Here is a 15,653-nt window from a genome sequence, read left to right as displayed (position 1 = left end):
TAGTGCATGTGGAAGGCTTAAGCAAGCAACCTAGCTGGTATTAAGCATGCAATAAACAACAGCTATTATTAGAATGCATTTCAGATACGGAGGCATTTAACTCTATGCTTCCAGCCAGCCCCTTAAAGACAAAGGCAAAATTATACGTGCATACCATGCAGGTGTACCTGTTACACACTGTGTGACAATAATACTCTTTCTTGACCCTCCCATTTCACCTCACACGCAGTCTTCCTTGGGCTTAGGACGCTACCATGAATTAGGACAGAAACAGTCACTGAATAGCTCAAACTTCTACTTGTCTGCTGCTGTATTTCTCTTCTCCCTGGCAGCATCCAATGTTTGTGCCCCAGGTCGCCACCCTGCTGTGTATTTGAAACGTCAGTGTTGGTCTTGAGATTTTGGAAATTTGTTTTCTGTTATTAAATCGTGATCTCAGAGTTTAAGAAATAGTTTTTACTTCTTTGCTAGAAAACAATGTATTTTCGATAAGCAGAGGGAGAGTCGAGCAGTCTCATGGGCTTCTAAAAATAGTTTGGTACAAACCACTCATTGTTTTGGAGTTCATGATACATTTCTACCTGACAAAATAGTTCTAAGTCCTGTGAGGGAAGTGGTGTAGGAGTTTCTCAGAATTAGTAAAATAACCTGATAATCTAATATGTAAATACAATTCCTGGGTTATAATTATATGCATATTTGCTGGATCATAATGACATCCCTGATCTGGACATAATTGTTAAAAAAAAAAATGCCTTTCTCTTCAGAAAATTTGTTGTGGTTTGAAGACCTGTTGTCAGAAGGGCATAAGGAGAATAGAGAGGGCAACTTCTCTTAGCGTGGAGGTGTATGCTTAGCCAGGTAAAGACATCCAAATTCCGAATTTTAACAAATAGTAAAACCTATTTGACATCCAGGAAACCAAAGGAAATAGTGATTTCTAGACAACCCTGAAATCCTTCATAATATTATCTATCTACTGATTCCTAGCACTAGGAAGAGAAAAGGCAGATCTTATCTTCTTTATCTTCTGACCCCTCATTGCAGCCAGACAGAACAGAAGAGAGGTGTGAGTGTGAGTGTGTGTGAGTGTGAGTGTGTGTGGAGGGGGTCGGGGGAGAGTGAGGAACAACAGCAGAGAGGGCACAGCCCTGGGGCATGGCTGGAGAGGATACATCAGAGAGTTATGATTTCTGCACAGTCAGTTAAAGAAAGGAGTGCAGAACATTTCCACATAAAGAGAGCAAGGAAGGGGGAAGGGAACAAAGGATGCAAAAATGCAAAACGCGGAAGAGATAGAGAGCAAACATGTAAGAGAGGTCAGATGCTGGTTTTGCTTGGACCACCAAACCAGCTGACGGCGATAGCTGAAAACAAGGCAGAGAGACCTGCAAAGATAACGTTTCCTTTTTATTTGTGGAGTGGAGGCCAATCTCACTTCTCCCGTCGCAGTGTGTTTGCTAGACCTCTGACTTTGCAGCCAGACTGCAGAACTTCGGGAGCAGTTGTCTGCCAGGTAGAGCACAGGATGGAAGGGCGGGTCGGGGAGCAGCGCTGGGTTCCCGGCACTGCTGCTCTGCTCCATACACACCCACAGCGGGTTCCTTCCTGACCATCACCGACCATCTCTCATCTCCTTCTTGCAGCCAACTTCCACTTGGCTGCCTGCCAGATATGGGATTTCATAAAGACGGATGTTTGTTCTGTCTATGGGACTCGAAACAAAAGGGTACGAGGGAAGGTAAAAATGTTTCCCCGAAACTTTTTTAAAAAGTGTGTAGTAAGAGTTTGAGAAGTAATGAGGAAAAAAAAAAAAAAAGACTCTCAGTTTGTGTGGGTGCCTCTTCTTAGGTGGTAAGTCGTGTTTACTTTCTGGCCTCGCTGTGGCAGAAATGCACACGAACCTTCACACTTTGTAGGACCATCTGCAGGAGCACGCGCCCGGGTGCCCGTGTCCTCTCAAATTCCCCGCTCTTCCGCACCTAATGATTTTTTTGGGATCTCTCCTCCCCTGTGCTATTAACTGTTGAAAGGAGGGGCTACTTAGTAATTCTACACCTGTTCAAGTCCACGCCTATCCACTTGCTAAGCTTCCCAAACAAGTGCGGGGGTAAAGCAGAACATCGGAATCTGGGGCTGTGGCGGCCGTGGCTGCTGCTGGCTTGGAGTTGGGCTTTTTAGGTTTTTGTTCAGAGTCTCGAATGTATCTCTTACGATGGCAGTTGATGACAGCAATTTATATTCCAGAACGAAGAACAAACTAAATTCGTCTCAAAATGATTATAAATCGTCAAGACGGAGCAGCCTGCCGCCTGAACTGCTCATAGGAAATGACATTAGAGGGAGACTTCAAAGAAACTTGAAAAATTTGGAACCCATTCACCTGAGGCGCCCAAAAAAGAGACCTTCCATATTTCCAGGTAGGAAATGTTTAAGTTTATGCCTGCCAGTAGGGGGGGGGGGGAAAGACTGTATTTCATTTATTACGATCAGCTGTGTTACATTTAAAATTAACTTGGGACATTTGAGAGCTTAAAGTCGCCAGATAAATATGTTTGAATGTAAAAAATAAAATGACTCCTCGATCTGAAAGCACACCTATCTTCTTCCTTGTCTTTTCTTTGTTTATTGTAGCATCTTTAAGGATCTGTAAATAGGCAGCTATTTTGTTACTTGTCAGTTGCAGTGGGATCAAGGAACTGCTTTGCTTGCAATCTGGAAGAATTCCACGCTGCATTTCATTCTCTGGCATATTTTCTTTATTTTGCAAGATTATTGGATTGTTGAGTGAAGCTGATGTTTGTGTGCACCAGAAATTAACACCATTAAATACTCAAATGCATGCTTCAAATTCCTGTCTTGCATCAGAGCCTAAAACCATTTGTAGTAAAGGGCTCAATTAGACAATGTGGATGGTGAACTGTATTACAGCACGGAAGACTGAGGGATCTCGGTCTGGATGAAGGGACTCTCCTGTCGGCTTCAGGTGTCCATGCTGGGATATTACATATGTGTAGATCATTTGATGCTTATGATAGTGACCCCTAACTAAGGTATCACTGGAGAGTGATCACTGGAGAGTCTGAATTATTTAGTCAATTTCATTTCAGTGCTATTTGCATTGGAATTTCCTGGAGAAACTACAAGTGGCCTTTTTTGTTGTGATTGATCTAATGAGAGTCTGGACAGAGGATAGATTAGACCCAACTGCCAAGGACCAACTCTGTGATGCTAGAAAACAAAATCAAAATTCAATCAGGTTTTGCTTCATAAAAATGGAATTGACTTCCCCTAACAGCTGAGTCATTATCCTGCTCTAGGAAGTAGCTGGGAGATGATTTAGAAGCATGGGGACTCAAGGCCACAAGCTGAAAATTACATTTCTGAAGCAAGCTGTTGTTTTCATGAATTTCTTCTTGGTTCAGTGATGCGGCTCTGGTGTCAAACTCTGCTGCAGAAAAAAGCGAAGCCCAGACCAGAATGGGCCAGAGGGGTGAGTCTTGTAGTGCAAATGAAGAGACAATGTGAAAAATGTTGTAAGGATAAGCACAGAGGTGTCTGATGTGTCTAAAAAAACAGCCACTTTCTGTCTGTTCTCTTTGATCCCAAGGCCCCAAGGAGCACAGGACAACCTTGTCATCCTGAAGTGGCCTGAGGGAGCAAGTCCTGTTGAGTTGGTTTGCTAGCATGTCTTTGGGAACATTCTCCCATACCTTTTCTTCCCCTTCTGCCTTTTGCTCTCTTTGGTTTGACATCACCTGGGTCCGTCTATGTTATGACGCATCCTGCCTTCCTTTACCACCACCTGCACTTACTCCGTGAAGGCTTCTCCTTTCCCCGAGCACCCAGACCCCGGGGCCCCTCACCGCCTTCCGCCACAATTCCCATTCGTCTTCCCTTACTATAAAGTCATCTCACTCTGGGCTGTCAGCTACAGCTGCAGAACTGTAGGAATACTCTTAGCTTGGACCTCACACAGGTTATCCTTTCTGAGATCTTGAACTGTCATGATTAACAACAGGGTGGTGTTGTGAAAAGGGCCCTGTGCAGAGGGGAGCTGAGTTCTAGTCTAGACTGTGTCCCTTGGTGGCTGTATGTTCTCTGAGCCACCTCTCTGACCCTGTAGCCTTTAAGTACATTATTTATGTCTGCCCCCCTTTCTCTCCTTGGGGACCATAGCAGGACATAGGCTCTTCTCTTCCTTCCAACATTTCACTCAGGGTCTTCAAATGACAGGTGAGAGAATCACTTGGCCAAAGTCCGGACAATACTGGCTACTTGATGTCTACATTCCTCTTTGATTAAACCATGACTCCATTGTCACATAGGTCGTCCTAATTTCCTTTTGCAATGGATGACTGCACATCCCACCAACGCTCCTAAGTGTCACCGAAACAGAAATGTACATGGATTGTGATGACTATTCTCACTTTCTACTGCTATGTAGCTACACGTAATGAGCCAGTGTGATGTATGTGGGACCTGAGAGTCAGAGAAACTCAGCTGCATCTCAGAATTAGCAGCTGGCAAAACTAGGACTCAGACCTGGGTATTTCTTCTCCGGTGTTGAAGCTGTTTGTCCTCGATTACACTGCACTCCCTTGTCAACTGTTGTTGTCATTTGTCTGATGAGATTCAGGACTGGAAGACATGTTAGCATGCCACTTATGTTCACTCTAACCCTTATGAATGCACAGACGTACATACCCTCCATCTCATGTCTCGTGTGCTCAGTCGTGCACTCTACTGGTTGGGTGATCAACTCATCCGTTTGTTCACGAATTATTTGTTTAGTTCTTCCACTGTGTTGGGAATAGACTTTCGAGACTCTATCTGCGTAACACCCTTCTCTTCTTCGCCCATTTCTCCTCTAAGAGCCATCTCCCACGCAGAGAGTCATTCACCGAAGATGCAAGTCTGGGGTTTCATTCCCTTGAACGGAGTTCTTCAGTGGTTATCGCCATTCTTAGGATAAAGTCCAAACTCCTTAGTGTGAAGTATAAGAGACTGCATAACCTGGCCACAGCTTCCTGCCCTGCTTCTCAACCTTCCCCTTGCATCTCAACCAACTCAGTCAACTTCCAACCCCCATGGCCCATCATGTTTCCTCTTCTAGAATACCTTACCTGCATAGTGTCACCTAATTCCCACATTAGCCTTAGGTGTCAGCTTGACATCCCTTTTTCTAGGATTCCTTCTCCCCATCTGGATTGGGTCCACTCTGTGTCCTTCTCCTCTTCATAACACCTGGACTTTTCTCTAGCACGGCACTTACCACACCGTATTATAATTGTCTGTTTACCTGTCTGTGTCTCCTACTAGCTAGTGAGCCATAGGCCATATCAGTCTCTTTCACCATTGTATCCCTAGTACCTATCACAATACCCGGCACAAACTATGTGTTCAATAAATATTTATTCAATTGATTCAAAATGCACTGCTCTGAATTAACTCTTGGCATACCTTGTTTTCTCGGTCTTCTTCCAGACTCTCTTCATGCCATTCTCCCTTACCTCCCAGCACACACACGCGCTCACACACACTTACATTCCTATTATACCCTGTGCTTCATTCTCCACCTGGGCTTCAGAGTCCAGCTAAAATCTTCTATCCTCTGCAATCACCTACTTTCTTCCTCTGGATTCTTTGTGTTCTCCTTTATGCTTGCCACTTGGCCTCAGTACTGCATAATGCTGTGGGGGAAAAAAAAAAAAGAAAGAAAGAAAGAAAGAATGAATGAATACTTCCTGGCATTTTGTTCAGTTGTCTTAGGTTCTGAATGGGTTCAGTGATCACTTTGTCACTTTGGGGCAACTGTTAAATTTTTGTTTGGATAGACACTCTTGGAAAATAGGGACTATATCTTATATGCTCTTGCATGGCCCACTTGTCCAGGAGAGGGAATTGCACATAGTAGGTGTTCAGTCAACATCTGGTGGTTAATTAACTACTTAGCCATGAAACTGGGTCCATTCTGTAGGGCCTGAGTCTAGCTCCAGGAAAGCACTAGTTGGCAGCTAGAGACTGTGACAGGGGAAGATCTTTATACTGACTTCCATCATTTTAAGAACTCCTAGTGGGGGGAAAATGCAGATTTCCCTTGCCTCAGTGTGTAATTCCCTCATTGAAACATATGTGAGGATTCTGCTCTACACCAGGACCTTGGGGAGATAGCAGAAAATACCAGATTCTGGTCTAGGGGGACAGGAAAGAATTTTCCTGGATTGGCACCTTACATGTTGCATAGCTCGGTAAATGTCTCTTGAACAAAGGGACTCAGAGCACTGAATCATTACAAGGAAAATGATACGCTTAAAAATCATATTTACACACAAACATTAAATACTAACCATTTTCCCCCCCTTAAAGAAGCCTCAACAATAGAACGCTAGTTCAAGCTGAAGTTCTGCAGTTTCACCAGGGTCTGGCCAGGCGCAGTGTTGAGAGTGTATGTCTCTCGCAAGCCCCAGCCCTGGTCTCCCCTCCTTCTGAAAGAACTCCAGGGGCTCCACAGCAGTGGGCTTCTGCTCCATGAAAGGAAGGGGAGAGAGAGAAGTGGGGGCCTAACATAGACTGTACCCATCAGCATGTCAGATTGAAATGAGCATCTGCGTCTGCACCTGGAAGCTGGTGGGGCTCAGGTGCCAGGTGTAATAGGCCGTTCCCTCAGCCCTCTTAAGCAAACAAGCTGGCCTGTATAATCAGCTAGTTCTTAAAATATCTTACTGATTTTTACAATCATCTGCTGTGAAAAGCAAGCACTCATCTGCTTGGAGGAAATAGGCAGTTCCACATACTTCCTCATTGCTTAGTCAGAGGACAAGCGTGGTGGGGACAGCTTAGGGCCAGAGGAGTAGGGGACTCTGGCCAGCACTCACAAGGCAGGTACAAATCTTGATTCTCATTTTTAGCTTAACTTCATTCAAAATGCATGCTGTTGTTGTTGTTTTTCCAAATTCACAATCTGAAAAAAAGTTATTCAGAAACATAGTAGTTTTATAATCAAAGAGATTGTGAACATTTCTAAAGGACAACCGCTTTTCTCATTTTCTTGCCGAGTGTAGATTTCTACAGGAAACACAAGTTAGCTATTAGAACGATGGTACGGGGCTGTTTTCTGCTCCCCTTACGGTGGCCAGAAGGAGACTGAAGATGGGCAGTTTGATTCAGTAGAAGACAGTCAGCAAGCATGCCTCTTCAAGTATTGTGTTCTCTGTTAGGGCTCTATCACCCCGGAACCCTGCTAAGTAGTGGCTTTGCTGGGGCCTTCCAGGGAGGGGGCTCCTTAGAGATGTTCTATAAAAAACTGCATGTTCCGTTGTCATCAGGGGCAAATAGGTTCAGTGGCTCCACTTGGTAATGACAGGAAGCATACTTCAGATGCCCCGGTATTCCCCACAACACCCACCAGCACGCTTTGCATATGCTAAGTGCCTAAGAGATGGCGAAATAGTCCAGCGAGGTGGCAGACATGCAATAATAAATGTGTCATGACTGCTCTGTGGGCCACACCCCTGTCCACCTGATCGGGTAACTTCGTCCAGCAGCTCCTTCCAGAGTATATAGTGCTCAGGGGCCAAAGCATAGGAAGCCTTAGAAGCAAGAGTTTGGGGGCACCTGGTGACTCAGTCAGTTGGGAGTAGGCATTTGGCTTGGATCATGATCTCAGGGTCCTGGGATTGAGGCCTGCCTCGGGTTCCCGGCTCAGCGGGGAGTCTGCTTCTCCCTCTGGTCTTCCTCTGATACCCTCCTCGCTCATGTGCTCTCTTTCTAATGTATAGATAAAATCTTTAAAAAAAAAAAAAAAGCAAGAGTTTGAACTTCTTTTTTTGAAGATTTTATTTATTTATTTGATGGACAGAGGTCACAAGTAGGCAGAGAGGGAGGAGGAAGCAGGCTCCCTGCTGAGCCAAGAGTTCGATGTGGGGCTTGATCCCACAACCCTGAGATCATGACCTGAGCCGAAGGCAGAGGCTTAACCCACTGAGCAACCCAGGCACCCCTGAACTTCTATTTTAGTCAAGGAATTTCACAAAGTAAATATCTGCCTCCCAGCTGGGTTCAAGTTCAGAGTGACTGAAATTGAGTGACGTCTCTTGACCTCTCAGAACTTATTTCCATCTCTGAAATGGGAATGAAAACACCAGTTTCACAGGTTGTGTTGAACTCCAATGAGATAGCGCATGACTGTGAAATGATACATATAACTGCGATTGCGGTTGGGTTCTTATTCTTTGGTGGTAGTAAAAGTGTGGTTCTACCTAATTAGTGCTTTTCTGGTTACTAAGTGGGTAGTAGGTATGATTGTAACATTTTTGCAAATCTTCATGGTTGGCAAGTCCTCCGAAGTTGTTATTTGGACCCTCTCCTAAGGTAAATCCTATATAATGAGACACTAGTAAAAGACCCATTAATTTTAAATTTCTCATAAAAAGAGGAGGATGTGGAAACCCTTCTTTGTGACTCAACATCCATGTATTTTCTCACCAGGAATCATTAAACTTGAATGAAATGTCATCTAAAGCCTCTGAAAATTGTTTAAGATTAGAAATATAATTGTCAGGGTTTTACAAACTTATGTGTAGCCCTATGGTGTTTAATAGTTTTGCGGGTATAAGGCCTTGCTTTTGGAGACTCAGCCTCTAACTCCTTTTTAAACTAAAATTTGGAATAGGAAGGTAATTGATATGCACTTATGATTTTAAAAAATTGCTTCTACTTTTGTATCAACATGGACAGGACTGGAGGAGATTATGCTGAGTGAAATAAGTCAAACAGAGAGAGTCAATTATCATATGGTTTCATTTACTTGTGGAGTGTAAGGAATAACATGGAGGACATTAGGAGAAGGAAAGGAGAAGAGAATTGGGGGAAATCGGGGGAGACAAAGCATGAGAGACTGTGGGCTCTAAGAAACAAACTGAGGGTTTTGAAGAGGAGTCGGATTTGGGGATGGGTGAGCCTGGTGGTGGGTATTAAGGAGGCACGTATTGCATGGAGCACTGGGTGTGCTGCATAAACAATGAATCTTGCAACACTGAAAAAATTAAGTAAAATTTTTAAAAAATGCTTCTATATAAGATTATGGATGAACTCACAACTTGAAATTAATCTTAAATATTAGTTTAGACTTCAAAAAATTCTGAGGGTCAACATTTAACATTTTGACTTTAAGTATCTAACAGTATTTATAGCATTTCTTATTAAAAACTACTGGTGCAACAAAAACAGGTAACCTGTTTACTTAAATAATCAAATTTATTTATTGGATAAGTTTATGCAAGGGGATGAAGTTTTGTTTTTATTTTGCTTTGTTGTGTTTTCCAAAAAGAAACAAAAAAGCCTCCAATGAGATTATGAGTGGTAAACTAGTTTTAAGGAAAACAAAAATGCTGAGCCCGTAATATTTATATACATGATTTATAAGCAAGGGGGAATATATTTTACCTTTATGCAGGGACAGATAGTGCACTCAGCATAAGGGGGAGGCATTAGATTTATACTTCTATGTCAGGCTTTTCTCTCGGTTCTAAAAAAGAATAAAAAATAAAAATACAGGTTTCTGAATTCAGGATTTACTAAGTATATGGGAAAGTGGCTTCAACATATCTGTTCTAAAAGCAGGTACTTTCCATTTGTTGATATACAGTAAATATATAACTTTACAGATTCAAGAGTTTCCATACACTCTTCTCCCCATTTTCAAATAATACTCTAAATATGTATTCCCATCTAGATTCATGAAAAGATTACGTATGCTTACATCCATGTAAGTTGGTGTTTACTCGATAAACTTTAGTGATGATTTTTAAGCATTTTTTATCTGTTTGCATAATGTATTTTGTTCCTATTAATGACATTTTTTTATTATGTTCAGTTAGCCCATGTATAGTACATCATTAGTTTTTGATGTAGTGTTCAGTGATTCATTAGTGATGTGCGACACTCAGAGCTCATCACAACACATGCCCTCCTCAATGCCCATCAGCCTGTTTTGATGAGCACTGAGTGTTATACACAGCTGATGAATTGTTGAACACTTCCTCTGAAGCTAATGATATACCACTTGTTGGCTAATGAATTTAAATTAAAATATAAATTTAAAAAAATTAAAATATAAATTAAATAAATAAAGTACTTTCAACAGCTATTTAGGGTGGAGATGGCCCTCTAGGTAGTCAGTTATAGGAGAAACCACCATACCCACATGCTTTGCTCCCAATACTTTGGGACTATCTACCTATCAAAAGGATGTTTGCCTTCAGAATTTAATTAGGATACCTCCAGGTTTTCTTTAAGATCAAGAAGAATATAGATTTGGGAGCAGGGGTTACAAAATGAGATGAACTAGGTAGTTATTTCCTGGAGGTGTGCTCATACAAAATCTCATGACAAGATGGCCAGAGTATTTTTCAGTCACGATTTTAAAAACTTTCCATCCCAAGTAGGTTATGCAGTTTAACTTTTCTTGTGTTGAGCGACTAATTGTCAGACGTATCTCTGAACCTCCTGGAAACATCAGAGGTACATCCAGTTGGACCTCTGAACGCTCCAGCATCCAGAGCCCAGAGATGGGGGCCACAAGGATAGTCATTAGATCGGATTCACTGATGGCGCTGCTCCGCTTTCAGATGTCACCCTTCTCTCCCCCCCTGACACATAGGAGAGAGACTAAAGGCATCTTAATGAATCATCAATGCTAGAGGGCATTTTAGAGTAATCATGGACAAGAAAGACACAATTTCAAGAAACTTTTCTTAGTTTTAAGTATTGAAGTAGATGCTTAAGGGTAACTGGAAGATAGACATGGGAAAGACTACAACATCTGTTCAAGAAAAATCTGAACTCTCTTGCTAAGGGAATGTCTATTAGGTGCAGAACACAGTGCAAGGAGTGGGCGGTGGTTAAGACATTGATACATGGCAATTTGTTCTCATATCTAATTTTTTGCCAGGAGAGCAGGGCACATTAATTTGGACACTCAAGCTTCTCTGGCAACCAGTACTTAAAACTCCCTGTTGTCGCAGCTGATGGCCATACTGACACCATGTCATCTGGCCCAGAAGCTCTAATTGGCAATGAAGCATCTCCCAACAGGAAAGTCCCAGGGAACCTTAATTCTCCTCTTCCTCCTCCTCCTCAGTTTCTTTACTGAGGCTTTGTTCCTTTTTGTACTTTGCATCTCTTTTCGGAGCCCTCTAAAAAACAGCCAGAGGGGAAGAGTCTTAGGGTGACCGTGTCTCCATGAGGCTCAATTCAGCAAGGTTTCCAGTTCTTTGAGATATTTGGACTCCTGTAGAACGAGAGGAATATGAACTTAACCAATTTAGGGCAGAGTGTGGTGGCCAGGCTACCCATCTCCAGGTCCTAACCTTTGCTCAGAATGATGGGATAAACACCCAGCCACCTCTTGAGTATTTCTTAAAATAGTACCAGCGTGTAATGAACTGAATGTTTGTGCCTCCACCTCTAAATTTATATATTGAAGCCGGAATCCCCAGTTGATCGTATTTGAAGACGAGGCATTGGGAGGCAGTTAGACATGAGAGTGGGACCTTTATGAACGTGCTTAGCGCCCCTGTAAGAAGAAATGCAAGAGAGATGATCACTTTCTGTCATGGAAGGACATCGCAAAGGCAGTCAGCTAAAAGCCTGAAAGAAGGTCTTCTCCAGATCTCAAGTCAGACAGCACCTGACCTTAGACTTCCAAATCTCCAGAAGTGTGAAAAATGAATGTTAGTCATCTAAGCTACCCAGTCTATAGTAATTTTAAGGCAGCCGAAACTGGCTAAGCCTCGGTGCTTCTTAGGGGCAGCCAAATGGATGAATGAGGAGGATTTAAGCCCTTAAGAATAAAAGCTTGGAAACAATACAAGTAATATTATAGGATACACAGAAACATCTAATGAATAAAAGTTCATGAATATTGTACGTTATACTTAAGGTTGCACAGGAATTGCATTATTCAAATGGAGGGTCAATTATACCTACTGTACTTATTTTCTTTCATTATGGAATCACATACATCTCAAAAGAAATATTGCCAAATGTAATTGATATTAACAAAGATGCCCCAAACGACTACCTGATTATTTAAATAGAAGGCAATGCATTTTTGGAAAATTGTCAATATCCCAAAGTTATGACCTTGCACTTTGTCTTAATTTCTGCTAAATTAGGGCTTTGTTGTTTCAGATATACCCATACTGTTCAGTCAGTCCTTCTTCAGCAAAAAGTAGGGGACTAAAATCTGCATGCTTCACCAAGCTTAACTAATACCTATAATGATAGAAGCCATTTTATTGGCAATAAATTGGCTTCTGATTCCTACACCAAACACTCCCACCCCCCCCACACACAAACATGGATGGGCAGGAAGAAAGGAAGTGGTCCAGGATGATATTCTTCATAAACAACCTGAAATGAAAACAAAAAATCTGTATAAAGGGGGGAGAATTGTAGCAGAGGAAGGGATGGAGAATAAATCCATCAGGAATTTCTTTAACGTGCTCAGCAGAGGGGGCTTAAAAAGGAAAAAAAAAAAAAAAGCAAAAAGAAAATAATCGGATATCCACATATACAGTCATTTCCCATGGCAGGGAATATGTGAGGTGGTTTTTATTTTGAAAATACCACTTCTATGGACCAGGCAAGATGACTTGGGGGTATGAAACTGGGTTTGGTGTTGCCTTTGGGAAGTGGAGCAGCGCCCTAAATGTGACTGCATGGTTACAAAGAAGAGCAACACATGTGTCATGGTTGATTTAGAAGGGTTTTTTCTTAAAGTTTGCAAACATTGAGAATTGTGATGTGTTGACACAGGATTGAATCAGGGGAGCTAGGGAGAATGAATTCTTCTGTTTCATCCTTTCCCCCAAATGGCAACAAAGGATTATAAAGCAGCAACCCAACCACTGCCTCTGGGGGATTTATGGGACAGTGGATCAAGTGCAGGGAGAAGGTGGAGGAGGAGGAGGAGAGCGAAAGGAACCCCCAAAGAGTTGATTGTCTTCTTATTGTCACGCTCCTCCTTGAAAGCCTCCCTAGCTCCGTCTGTACATTATAGCTTTAAAAAAACAGTGTTGGGGGCGGGGGTGGCGCCTGGGTGGCTCAGTGGGTTAAGCCTCTGCCTTCTGCTCTGGTCAGTGTCTCAGCGTCCTGGGATCAAGCCCTGCATTGGGCTCTCTGCTCAGCGGGGAGCTTGTTTCCCCCTCTCTCTGCCGGCTTCTCTGCCCGTTTGCAATCTCTCTCTCTCTCTCTGCCAAATAAATAAAATAAAGTCCTTAAAAAAAAAACAGTATTAGAATCTAACTTAATTGTATTTGGACAGCAGAGATATAAATTACTGATATATGAAACTTTGTTTTCAGACAGAAGTATGGCATTGCAGGTTGCTCTCATTACATTTGAAAATACAGTATGTACTTCAATCAAAAAAGAAAATACGTTCTGTAGGAGTAGGTGAAAAATCTATTCCAATATCCACTATATTCTTTTAGAAGCTAGAATAGAGTGGTATAGGTCGGGTTTTGCTTCTTTAAAGTATGGACATTTAAGATGAACAAACACTATAAAACAGATTAGTATGTAAGAGTTATGCACAAAGTACAGATTAACAGCTGACGGGGATTCTGCCTTTACCCGAGAATGTCTATAGACCCCTAATTTCTCATATTCCGCAGTTATAATCTCAAGGTACCATATTACATGCTACTCATTCCTGAATGAGTGGTAGGCAACACCTATTTAAATGTGGCATAAAAAGCTATTGCATATTTAGGGACTAAAATAAAAGTTAGAAAATTTCTGGGCACCTGGGTGATACCCAGATTTCACCTTAGGTCATGATCTCAAGATGATGAGACTGAGCTTCATGTCAGGCTTGGTGCTGGGTGTGGGCCTGCTTAAGATGCTCTCTCTCTCCCTCTGCCCTGACCCCTCCCCTCAGCCTGGCTCATGCACACACTCTTTTTCTCTCTCTAAAAAAGAAAAAAAAATACATATATATATGTATATTGTATTATATATAGATAAATATTACTATATATAATTAATATATATGATAATTTATATTATAATAATTATAAATAATCTATAAATATATAATATAATATATTGATATAATTGTAATTATATTATAATACATACTATATAAATATAGTTATTATATATCATATATTATATATATATTTTATATATATAAAATTTGAGAGGCAATGAATCTCGTTCGAAGTGCCAAACATCCCTCCAGTCAACTTTTTTTTTCCTCCAGTCAACTTTTAAGGAATGTAATTAGGTGAGAAACATATCTCACTTTCAAAAATTTTTATTTCATTATTGGGAAAATAAAGAGAAGTGCACCCATTTTTAAGTCTTTTTTTTTTAAGATTTTATTTATTTATTTCACAGACAGAGATCACAAGTAAACAGAGAGGCAGGCAGGGAGAGAGGAGGAAGCAGATTCCCTGCTAAGCAGAGAGCCCAATGGGGGCTGGATTCCAGGGCCCTGAGATCATGACCTGAGCTGAAGTAGAGGCTTAACCTTCTAAGCCACCCATGTGCCCCATAAGATGCTAAGTTTTAAGTTCATCAAGCTTCAGTCTTGCCAACTCTGAACATCATTAAGCTATTTCAGTTTATCATCATGGTTGTTTTAACCAATGATAGGGCATCTTGAAAGCCTGTAGCATCTCCTCAAAAGTTTAATTCCCTCTTGATTATTGATCTACTGATATGCCATTGAGTCCAGGGGATTCACTATTTTTTCAGAGCTCAGACTAAAAAATGCTTGTTGTTTGTGCAGTTGAAGAACCCGGACAAGGAGATAGCTCATTTGGTAGTGAGCACAGTAGAAAACTGCAGAATTATTGAATTGGGGGCCTGTGAGAGAAGTCTTAGAATCTGATTCACAGCACTTGTGTCACAGGTAAAGAAATAACATCACACAGACAGCTTACATTGGGTCTTCTGCTCCTCTGTCTAATCTTCATGATAGCACCACAGAAACTCTACGGTCATTGTTTATAGAGAGAGTGAAGAGAAAAATGACACAACTTTCCTTTCCACAGAGTGTCAGAGGCAAGCAATCCATACACCAACCTGCTTATTCAACCTCTACGTGTCCACCATTTTGTACACTGTGGTGATGGGGCTGGTGGACAGGTGAGGTTGAAAGTTTTAAAATGTACATGTCAATCACAGTTGGTAAGACTCAGCTGGAGTAGGTGGGAGTGAGTCTGATCTCATGCATGGCATTAAGATTTCTGCAGGCTTTATTTTTTATTCTCTCTTCCAGAGATTAAAAAAGACACAGTGTTCTTTGATGAACAGACTCAAGTGAGAGAGAACATTTCAGTTTAAGGTAACTTTAGTTCAAGGAAGCACGAAGGAAACCTGATTCTCAGGGGGAAACCCAGACCCTATATAAACATTTCCTTTCTAGGGGGAGAGGATCAAGGGATATGTTGCTTTTGAAAGGGAAAGTTCTCCTGAATTTCCAGTGCCGCAGTGGACTGAGATTTGCTACTATTCCCTTATGACACTGAGGAAACTGAGGCATATGGAATTTCGATATTCATTCAACACAAATGACTTTGATTTAATATTAGATGACCCTGTTCTTTTTTTTTTATTTTTATAAGATTTATTTATTT

At 41.6% G+C, this 15,653-nt stretch overlaps 1 protein-coding gene across 3 annotated transcripts in view; it reads left to right on the top strand.

Moving 5' to 3' along the window:
* The window catches only part of FRY (FRY microtubule binding protein), a 437,325-nt gene that overhangs the window by 100,719 nt on the left and 320,953 nt on the right, over window positions 1-15,653 (top strand). For 2 of the 3 annotated variants that reach the window (XM_059144289.1, XM_059144291.1), the window contains exon 2: window positions 2,248-2,420. The gene's annotated coding sequence lies outside the window, so the exon portion shown is untranslated. Of the gene's footprint in view, window positions 1-1,762; window positions 1,855-2,247; window positions 2,421-15,653 lie in introns of those variants that run through there. The other variant, XM_059144290.1, reaches the window with a different exon arrangement.

Source organism: Mustela lutreola, chromosome 13, assembly GCF_030435805.1.
Source record: "Mustela lutreola isolate mMusLut2 chromosome 13, mMusLut2.pri, whole genome shotgun sequence".
Taxonomy (NCBI): Eukaryota; Metazoa; Chordata; class Mammalia; order Carnivora; family Mustelidae; genus Mustela; species Mustela lutreola.
This window is presented reverse-complemented; position numbering and strand designations above follow the sequence as displayed.